The sequence below is a fragment of the Cydia pomonella genome, chromosome 15 (assembly GCF_033807575.1).
Source record: "Cydia pomonella isolate Wapato2018A chromosome 15, ilCydPomo1, whole genome shotgun sequence".
Classification (NCBI taxonomy): Eukaryota; Metazoa; Arthropoda; class Insecta; order Lepidoptera; family Tortricidae; genus Cydia; species Cydia pomonella.
The window spans coordinates 16,474,973-16,485,196 of NC_084717.1; the positions used below are offsets into that span (position 1 = coordinate 16,474,973).

At 37.2% G+C, this 10,224-nt stretch overlaps 1 pseudogene; it reads left to right on the top strand.

Moving 5' to 3' along the window:
• The first annotated feature begins 304 nt into the window (after positions 1 to 304).
• Positions 305 to 9,494, top strand: LOC133525997 (uncharacterized; annotated as a pseudogene).
• Positions 9,495 to 10,224: the final 730 nt, after the last annotated feature.

Sequence of the window (10,224 nt, forward strand, 5' to 3'; positions counted from 1 at the left end):
TCATGAAAATGTTTTCGGTGGGATAAAACTTACTTAGCTTTTATCATTTTGATATCATTCTCCAATTTTTTTTTTATTTATATTGATTTACATTATGCGCCAATGCGTATCTCGCTCTAGTGTAGTAATCGCGTCAGATAATTTTTATGCAGAGCAAACATGCGTTATGAATAAAAATTGTACATGGAGCGTGAAGAGTAATAACGAAACGACTACTACGTATTCGATTCTATTCATAACCCAATGTATGTGGGTGGGTGTAAATGTACTTTTCAGCCCTCCGGGCGGAAAACGTCAACTTTGCTCCCACTGCGCTAAACGAAGTTGCCGCTTTCCGCTTCCGTCGAGCAGAAAAATAGTATGCGCACCACGGGAGGAAACGTAGGACATTCCATCCCGCGTGTTTGCCACCCTCGCCTTCGGCTCGGGTAACAATTTTACACGCGGCACGCAATTTCCTACTTTTTCTCCCTTGGGACACAAATAACTATTGCCAACCACTCACATAGCGCTCCAGTTTGTCTCTTTTACAAATTCAGAACAGTTCCCATGAAATTTCAGAGATGGCGCGCTTCGTGACAATAACCCCGGACATGCGCGACGGCGTGCTCAAGCACCTGCGCGAGAGTTTCTTCGCAGATGAGCCGCTCAATAAGGCGGTAGGGCTGTGTCAGCGAGGGCAGCCTCATGCCGCGCTCGAGCGGCTCTGTGTCGCTACCATCGCCGATGGACTGTCGGTGGCCGCTGTTGATGGTGACACGGTAGATTCAAACATGAGTTTCTGCGTAGATGAGCCGCTCAATAAGGCGGTAGGGCTGTGTCAGCTGGGGCAGCCTCATGCAGCGCTGGAGCGCCTCTTTGTCGCTACCATCGCCGATGGACTCTCGGTGGCCGCTGTTGATGGTGACACGTTGGGTTCAAATAAGAGTTTCTTCGCAGATGAGGCGCTCAATAAGGCGGTAGGTCTGTGTCAGCGGGGGCAGCCTCAAGCCGTGCTTGAGCGGCTCGGCTCTGTGTCGCTACCATTGCTGATGGATTGTCGTTAGCTGCTGTAGATGGTGACACAGTAGGTCTAAACAAGAGTTTCTAAGCAGATGAGCCGCTCACTAAGGTAGTAGGGCTGTGTCAGCTGAGGCAGCCTCATGCCGCGCTCAAGCGGCTCTGTGTCGCTACCATCGTCGATGGACTGTCGATGGCCGCTGTTGATGGTGACACGATAGGTTTAAACAAGAGTTTCTTCGCAGATGAGCTCCTTTTATTCTAATTATCCCATAAATAGAAACATATGTAATACCTACACTGCATTATGATGGGCATCTGTTCCAATATTTTAAACTTTCGTGGGTTCGCATTGTTAACAAATTGTATTTGGGTTTCCATAGCAGCATTTCCGGTTACTCGGTAGAGGTCCAGCAGTAGATATAGTCAGCATCAAAAGTAGTCAGTCAAAAGTACCATCATCTCATTCTCTAACAGCTTAATAAATAGAGATGTATCTAATTAAATAAGAATTAGACTACAGTACAATCCCGTGAATCCGGCACTAACGCTGACACAAGAGAGTCGTATTTGTGGAAAATTCGAATTACCGGAAATTAGAGCAAATCTGCATATATATATTTTGATATGTTATTAAGTATGTCGTATCTATATTATAATAAAAGTTCAAAGAAAATTCGACCGTTATTTGGTTTTTAGTCACTTTTATAGAGGACGTAGTGTGATAATGTAAGCGTAGGTAAGGTAAAGGCACCTATTACCGTGGTAGTTAAGGAACTTTTCAAAAGAGATCCAAAAATTAAGGGTATCAATGCTGTCTAACAGCCAGGATTTTTTTTTTCATCAGAGCATTTAATGAACTTTCCGTTTCACACGTTTTTGGATTCATTTTGGGTTATTATATGTATTAAAATATTTTTTGAAGCCAAAATGACCAAATCTTCTATTACCGTGGCAAGGGACAGGCTGTGATTCTATTATCGTGAATTGAGCTTTCATTACCGAGGGTACAATTGGCATGATTTTTCTGCACTCGTTAATAGAAACCAAACTCAAAATTCGAAACCTAATACCGAGGGTTAAAACAATAATAACGACGTGGGTTCTGTATATTATTTTTGTGTTTGGAAATAAAACTATAGGAGTATGTTTAAAAATAAGAGATATATTCGAAGTGATTATAATTACACTTTGGCACAATCTAATACTATTAAATAGTTAACTTACCAAGTACCCACGAGTACCTGTATAACAAGTTATAAGTTGAATGTTTTACATGTAAAACAACAAAAAATATTGTTAGTAAAGTTTTACTAAGGACGTATATGACAAATACGCCTGCCTGTTATTAAATAAAGTAATTTTAAAATGCTATAAAGATTGATAAGAATTTGTCTTACTGACATAATTAGCTGCACAAAAAAAACAAGTAAGTAACATTTTCTCATAAGGTACAGCGTAAATTATAGTCGACATTTTATAAGCTGGACGTTTACCACCTGAGTGAAAGTTTACCACAGTGAAATGGTAAACGTACACCTTATAATATTTTGACTATATATAAAAACATGAAAATTTTTAATTCTAATGTTTTTGATAAGGTAATTAAGTTAAATAAAGTGTCTCACATATTATGTGTTATACTTTACCCGTTTATAATTAACAAATCACAGTACTTTTCTTATTGCTGATTCTTATAGCTAAAAAAAAATCATGTCTGAGATTTTGGACTACTGTATAAATAAATTATATAAAAAAATTTTTTTATCGGAATTGTCCGGCAGTTGGGTACCCTTCCTTGTCAGAGTAATAACTGAATCAGAAAACAGAAGAATTTAAATCTGATAATGATAACTCAAGTCTAAATTTTATCAACGAAATCTGTACTTGCGGTACCCTAAATGCGATATTTCAATACAATACCAAATAGTCACTCGGTAATAGATAACTCTTTAAGAGCCTATTACCGACCCATTCGATATTTCTCTAGGTCGGTAATAGATTTCTATACATTCTATTACCGAGGGTAATCTGATCATACCATCGGTAATAGGCTTAATTTGGAGTTTAATTAAACCTAATTCCGACCCATAAAAAGAATAAAACACAGATGGTTTTTCAAATCAAATCAAACACGTATATTACAAGCTTCTTGTAAAGACAAAATCACATAACTGGCAAGTAAATTTTAGGTTTTAACTCAAAATAAAAAAAAGTTGACAGATTAAGGGTTCCCATAGAACCAAGGAAATCGGTGCTGAAGTTTTTGTTAAAAATTAAGGGTTAGTTGAATACTTTCCATACCACGGAAATAGTTAAAGAGCTATTTCCGTGGTATAGCGTGAATAGATCAAGATTGGAATAAATAAAAGAAATTATAAAATTGATAATTTGTAGCAAAACTAAAGAGTAAATAACAAAACTACCATTTTTTCTATTACCGTGGCATACCACGGAATTACTTACCACAGAAGTAATTGGCGTCTATCACCGCTGTATTTTATTTTCAATTTCAAACGTATTTCCCGGTCAAAAACTAAGTTAAAAGTAATTCAAAATCGTGTAGAAAACAATACACAACCTCTTAAAAGGCATTGCACTAGTTTATTTGCCATAACTATTACGTAAAACACTAAGTAAAATTGGAGTGCTCTTACCTGAGGTGTCACGCGTCTGTATGGAACAACCGGTTCTTGCGCCGCCGTCGCACAAACTGACGAATCGCGAGTTTTTTGTTACACTCACACAAATACACACTAATGGGCACGATAGACCAATGAATGAGCTTGTTTTGTGTATGCTTTATTTCTTAGGGAATAGATCTGTTTGCTTGCAAAATGCGTATTTGTAAACACCGCGGTGTTAGACGTCGATTTTGATACCCGCGTTAATAGCCGCCGTTACCCTAGTAAACTTGGACATATAATGATCACTTGCACCTCTATTTTAATGCCGGATTACTGGACGTACCGGACCATCGAGGTTCCACTGTATAACAGATAGGTACTTTTGAAAGCGGACTGTAGAGATTTTGCTCTAGTTGGAAACGTATTCCAAGGTAGCAGAAACTTTTGGCGCTTTGTTTTATGATGCAGGCTGTACTACTACTACATTACCAAAATTCAGAAGCCCTCAATTACATATATATTTCTTATCTTTCAGGTTTTAGGCGTGGCCTTGAACGGCATCTTATGACCAGGGGACATTGAGCAGTCCATCGACATGATCCAGCAGTCATCGGACGAGAAATACAACAAGATCTTCACAATCCTGTATAATGTGAGCCACGAGCTGAACCTATTCGAGAGCTTCCAAGTCGACAGGTATACTTAAGATCAGTGAAAACGGTTATTGATAGAGTAAAATGCCGCGTAGACATTTGTGGGCTAACGTAGGTCAATCTAAAGCTCTGGTTTCCTAGGATAGCGGTGGCATCATATAGCGGCCGTAATATTACGGACGCAAAAATAATAATCCTTAAATCTAGGAAACTGCACCATTTTGCTTACATAGACAATATTCTAGTGACGTAATTTCACCGCTGTATTACGGCCGCTATATGACGGCACCGCTATCATAAGTAACCAGAGCTTAAGGAACGCGGTTATACGTTAGAGATCCTAAGTATAGTTGCACTGGCCTATGCTGATCCAATATGTGTACTTGGCATAAAACGTCCCGAAATGGTAATTGAAACGTACGTAATGTTCTCATTAGCAATCTCGATTGAAGTATGATTGATGTAATTTTAATCAGAGTACCTATCTATGTACTTTAATTTTGTAACTTTTTCCATACTAACAAATTAGACAATGACATTGTAAAACGGCGGCGTCAATCAAATTTTTTGACAATTACGTTTTTTTTTATGGCAAACAAGCATACGGCCCGCCTGATAGTAAGCAGTCACCGCAGCCTATGGACGCCTGCAACTCCAGAGGTGTTACATGCGCGTTGCCGACCCTTTAAAAACCGGTACACTCCTTTTTTGAAGAACACCATACACCTCGAAAGGGAGCTCATTCCACAGCCGGAGCGTCCGCGGGAGGAAATTCCTCTTGAACCGCACAGTACGCGACCATTTAGGTTCTAAGGTAGAGGATGAACTCCCTGCCGACGGCGAGCGGTGCGGTGATAGAAAGTGGCCGTTGGCATCATGTCAAACAATTCCTCAGAGCACAGCCCATTGTATAAGCGGTAGAACAGAACACACACAAGGAGGCAAAGTCTCTCCTTAGACTTAAAGGTTCAATACCGCTTGTGAGTTTGGGATCGTCAACGATTCGATTCGATTGTTCAATAACATAATCGTATTTGACAATCTGTTTAATCGGGTTTGTGAATCTTGACATCACATGAGATTGCGATTATTAAAAATTTAGAACTCAAATATCTAAGGTTCAAAGTTAGGTTTTGTATTTATACAGAATCCTGGAGTGCCGCATAGTGTCCGTGTCGGAGCAGGCCAGGGGACAAGGATTAGCTAAAGAATTGATGAGGAGAAGCACCGAGATTGCTAAGGATAATGGATTTAAGGTATTTACTGTCATATCCTGGTTGTTTACCTTTAGATTCATATTTTTAGATGAGATATGTCTTTGCGAATTCTGCCCGTCAAGAGTCACTTCACTGCCAAGACTGTGCAAAGCTGAAATAACTTGAAAGAAAACGGAAGTTTTGAATGAATTCCAGCACAGCAGTTTAAATTTATCCTAAGGTGATGTTCTAATTCAGACTGCACTAGCATTACTGCGGCAGTATCAGTCTGAATCCAAACGTCACATTTGAAATGATCTTAGAGTTAGCCACCGTGCCGGCCAGTTGTGGACCCACAAAAACTGTTCCCCCAAATCAATTTTATTATGCATTAAAATTGAACTTATTGAAAGTAAAAACTTAACTTGAAATTTAAGGTAGGATAACGTTACCGATTTTAACTAAAAAAAAAACACATTTTTCAGCTGTTCAAAGTGGACGCAACAGGGGCGTTCTCCCAGCGTATCTGTCAGAGCCTCGGCCTCCGCACGTTGCGCCGAGTCCCGTACGCGGAGTACTGCGACGCCAACGGGGCACCTGTGTTCAACGTGCCCGCGCCACACGATTCTTTATGTATCATGGTTTTAGAGATACCCTGAATGATAAAGATTCCTTAGGTTGACCAAAAATTGTTTGATCTTATGCAATTTTTCGTCGAAAGTTTTTTTGTCTCATTATAGAGTTGGATTCTACGCTGTAAATCATTAACCATTTTTCAGCCTTTCGTCACAGAAAAATATATCTTTATACATACTCTCTTTACATATCCATTCTCTAAATTCGCGTTTGTTCGGGATACATAATGTAAGAAAAAATCTCGAAATAAAATGGAAATCCGTGTCCCTCAGCAGACAACCCTCGCCTACTGCGAAAATCAAAATTTCGTTATTTGTCTCTCTATAGCTTTTGCATATTCGAGTGATAGATGAATGATATGCAGATAACGATATTTCTATTTTCACGGTAGGCCCTGTTTGCCACTGTTTACCAGACCCTTTCGAAATATCTATCCTGATAAGTTTGTTTTAATAGAGAAAAATGACGAAATGTTATTTGGTCAAACATTTTATGGATTAAACAAGTATAATGAATCATGCAGGTTTGAGTTAGAAGGGCATCGAAAGTAGATTTATATTGTGCCTGAGTTTTCAGAAGTCACTTATTGATTGATTATCTTCCAAAATTTTGCAATATCATAATATCAAAGTATAAATCAGTATAAAATCACGAGACCTTCATTTAACCTTTTGATCAGTGCGAAAAATGACGTACTGGTTATTGGTAAGATATTCGCTAAGTTTTCACCTATTAGGAGGGCCAACCTTACTGGACTTAGTACTTCGCGTGAAAACTTAGCGTATTCAGAATAAACTTTTATTGAGCAAGATTCAATTACGTAAGGATACGTAATTGGACCTCGCTTAATAACACTCTCAATACGCATGACTCTAAAATGGCGTCTTAGCGTTTGTCCACGCGATGTGATTGAAAATTGAAATCCGTCATACGTAAAGGAACGACAGCGACATAATATTGTTTTACCGGTCAGTATTACTTATTCCCCATAGTTCCTTACATAGATGTACAGTCAGCATCAAAAGTAACGGATGAAACAACGCGCCAAAAGTATCTGATATTCCGGATAACTTTTCCAAAAATATATAAATTTCTAAAATTCACGCTCGAAAGTATACAGTAGTAGTGTAGTAGTGACAGTCTTTGTTGCTCTATATTAAATACATCACTTTTTGTTAAGCTGTTACAGAATGCTACTTTTGATGCTGACTGTACAATTATTGTACTACAATACCCATCTAAAGTATTTTTACGTGGTGTTTAATATTTAAATTTGGTGCAATACTTATTTTTGATTGTTACTATAGGTACTTTAATGTTTTGTGTTGTGAATATCGCTCAAAATTAAATTATAACTGCTTCGTTGTCGTAGTAATTTTATGAGCTTTTATGAAAATTTTATGATGTTAGATGTTTATCATATTGCGCAAATTAAGATCCAGAAGGAAAATATATAGGAGCACACAAATACCAAAATCGGTATTTATTAGGCCCTGTTAGACCTGCTTTTACATTAAATTTCTTGCTTGATTTTAATTTTATTGGTTGTTGCTTAATAGTATTTAAATTGTATAATAGTATATGTAATATTGCGTTCAATGAGTGACACAAGGAAATGACACAAGACCAAGAAGACGGGACTATTTAACTCTCGCGTTTGTAAGTATAGCGGCCGGGAAAATAGAGATTACCGGCAAATAGTTACTGACAATATAGGGATACGAGCCTAGCAATCCATTTTGTCGGGGTATGATAGGTATAATGTATTTCTCAAATCGAAATAACATGATCGGAAATACCACATAGAAACAAATAACAACTGATTCACAGGCTAGTACACTATACGAATCCCCCATGGCTCCATCATTTTGAATAATTTCCAAAAAATGGATTGAAAAATAACTATAAATTCCAGAAAAACAGCTGGACTGGCGATGCACGTGACGAGTGGCTTGAAAACTTTTTGTCGTCCTATCCTGGTAATAGTGGTAATGTTATAATGAAAATCAATTTTCGTCGCACTTCATTAAAGCGACCCTACGAATAATATTTCCGCACATGTTTGAATAAAAAAAATCAATGTGATGGTAACTAAGATGTGAAAATAAAGTGAAGTTGGTGTTAGAGAATTATTTTGAAAATTTTTAGATTACGGTGAATTCTTTCCGGTGAATCCATTAATAATTATTTTGAGGATTGTGAAATTGTTAAGTATTGAATCAAAATATGCATAAAATATGGATTTTAAAATAAAAAGAGTCAGGAAAGGAATCATAATTGCTGTTTTTACAGTTTAAAAATATTGCAATTTTTTTAATACCACGACGGTGGCAAACAAGCATACGGCCCGCCTGATGGTAAGCAGTCACCGCAGTCTATGGACGCCTGCACCTCCAGAGGTGTTACATGCGCTTTGCCGACCCTTTAAAAACCTGTACACTCCTTTTTTGAAGAACCCCATACTGTTGAAGTGTTGACCCTCGGGAAAACATTAATGTATTTCCTTTGCATACTTTAAACAACTATATTTGACTTAGCTAAAAAAGTTGTAAATGCTCTATGTAGATTCGTATGAACTTAAAAAGACTTGCAAGCTGCCAATCAAAATTTAACCAGCAACTGCCTACTTCCCTGCCTCGACAATAATGTAGGTACCACTATTATCCTAAAGCGTCTGTCCTAAAGCTCTGGTTTCCTAGGATAGCGGTGCCGTCATATAGCGGCTGTAATTACAGCGGTGAAAGACGTCACTAGAACGTTGTCCATGTAAACAAAATGGCGCGGTTTCCTAGAGGGCGGTGATTGAAGGAACATTATTTTTGCGTCCGTAATATTACGGCCCCTATACCCTGCTATCCTAGGAAACCAGCGCTTTATATTTTGTACTTTTCTTGAATGTACAATATTAACTGTTTTAACTTTGTATATATTGTCCTTTTTGACATGAATCACTTGTGGAAGACATTTCGTTTAAAAATAAATATTATTTTAAATCAATATTTTCTTTTAACATATTTTTTGGGCAAAGAATAACACAATTCGATTGAGCACATTTGGAATGTGATTAAGGCTTTGCCTCTATATAAATAAAGTATATACAATAACATTATTGTTATTAATTTAGTAGTTTAAAAAAATCTTTACAATATACAACATTCTTTTGTAGTATATTTACACTTCTGTAAACAGTAGATAATTAAATGTAGGCAAATATATGAATGGTATAGAAATGTTATTTATAGGTAATCGTTATTTATCCTATATAGACACTATCCTTAAAGATATTTATCTGTGTTAGATGAAAACTAGTGAAATAAATTCGAGTTGTTAAAGTTGTATCCAAAAGTATACAAAATAAATTTTAAGACAATTTTTTTCTTTTATTAGTAGTTTTTTGTTTAATATTATTTTACTTTTAGTCAGTACCCTCCTTTAGCGATTATTTATCAGATTCGATCGATTCCTAAAATCGGTGCCCCCCAGGTTTGTAACTTTGATCAGTCGCTATCAGATATATCGGAGTGGCAGAGTTGCTCAATAATATCTGAACACGCTCTCTAACGCCTTAACAATAGAGGCGTGTTCAGATTTTTATGAGCACCTTGGCCAATCCGATAGGTCATACTGAGCAACTTTTACTATGTAATCAAGCCCGAAATCGCGAAAAAAAAAATTTTGCTGTATCATACATTTTGGCTGTCTGACCTTAACATTTTCTATGTAAGAGAATTTTTTTTATTTCGCGATTTTAGGGTTGGCCCCATAGTAACAGTTGCTCAGTATGACCTATATATTTAGCCCGTAAATTATTACAGGTGACTAAATAAACAGCCTGTATATTCTTATGAACCAGTATGTTTCTGTGAATTCGATACCTATTCCTATTACAATAATCAACGTCAGAAATTCATGGTACACCGGCCCTCTTTCGAAAATCCCCTCAGCTCCAATCATCATTTGGGTCTTAAGCGAGGTTTAGAGTTAGACTAGCAAGAACTTGCATGCAATTTTCATTAGGTACTGTAAAAGGGTACGGTCTATCTGAGGTGGGGAATGTAAACGCTCCAGGTAAATTCTGATGATAATATTTTTTTTTCTTCAAACAACACAATA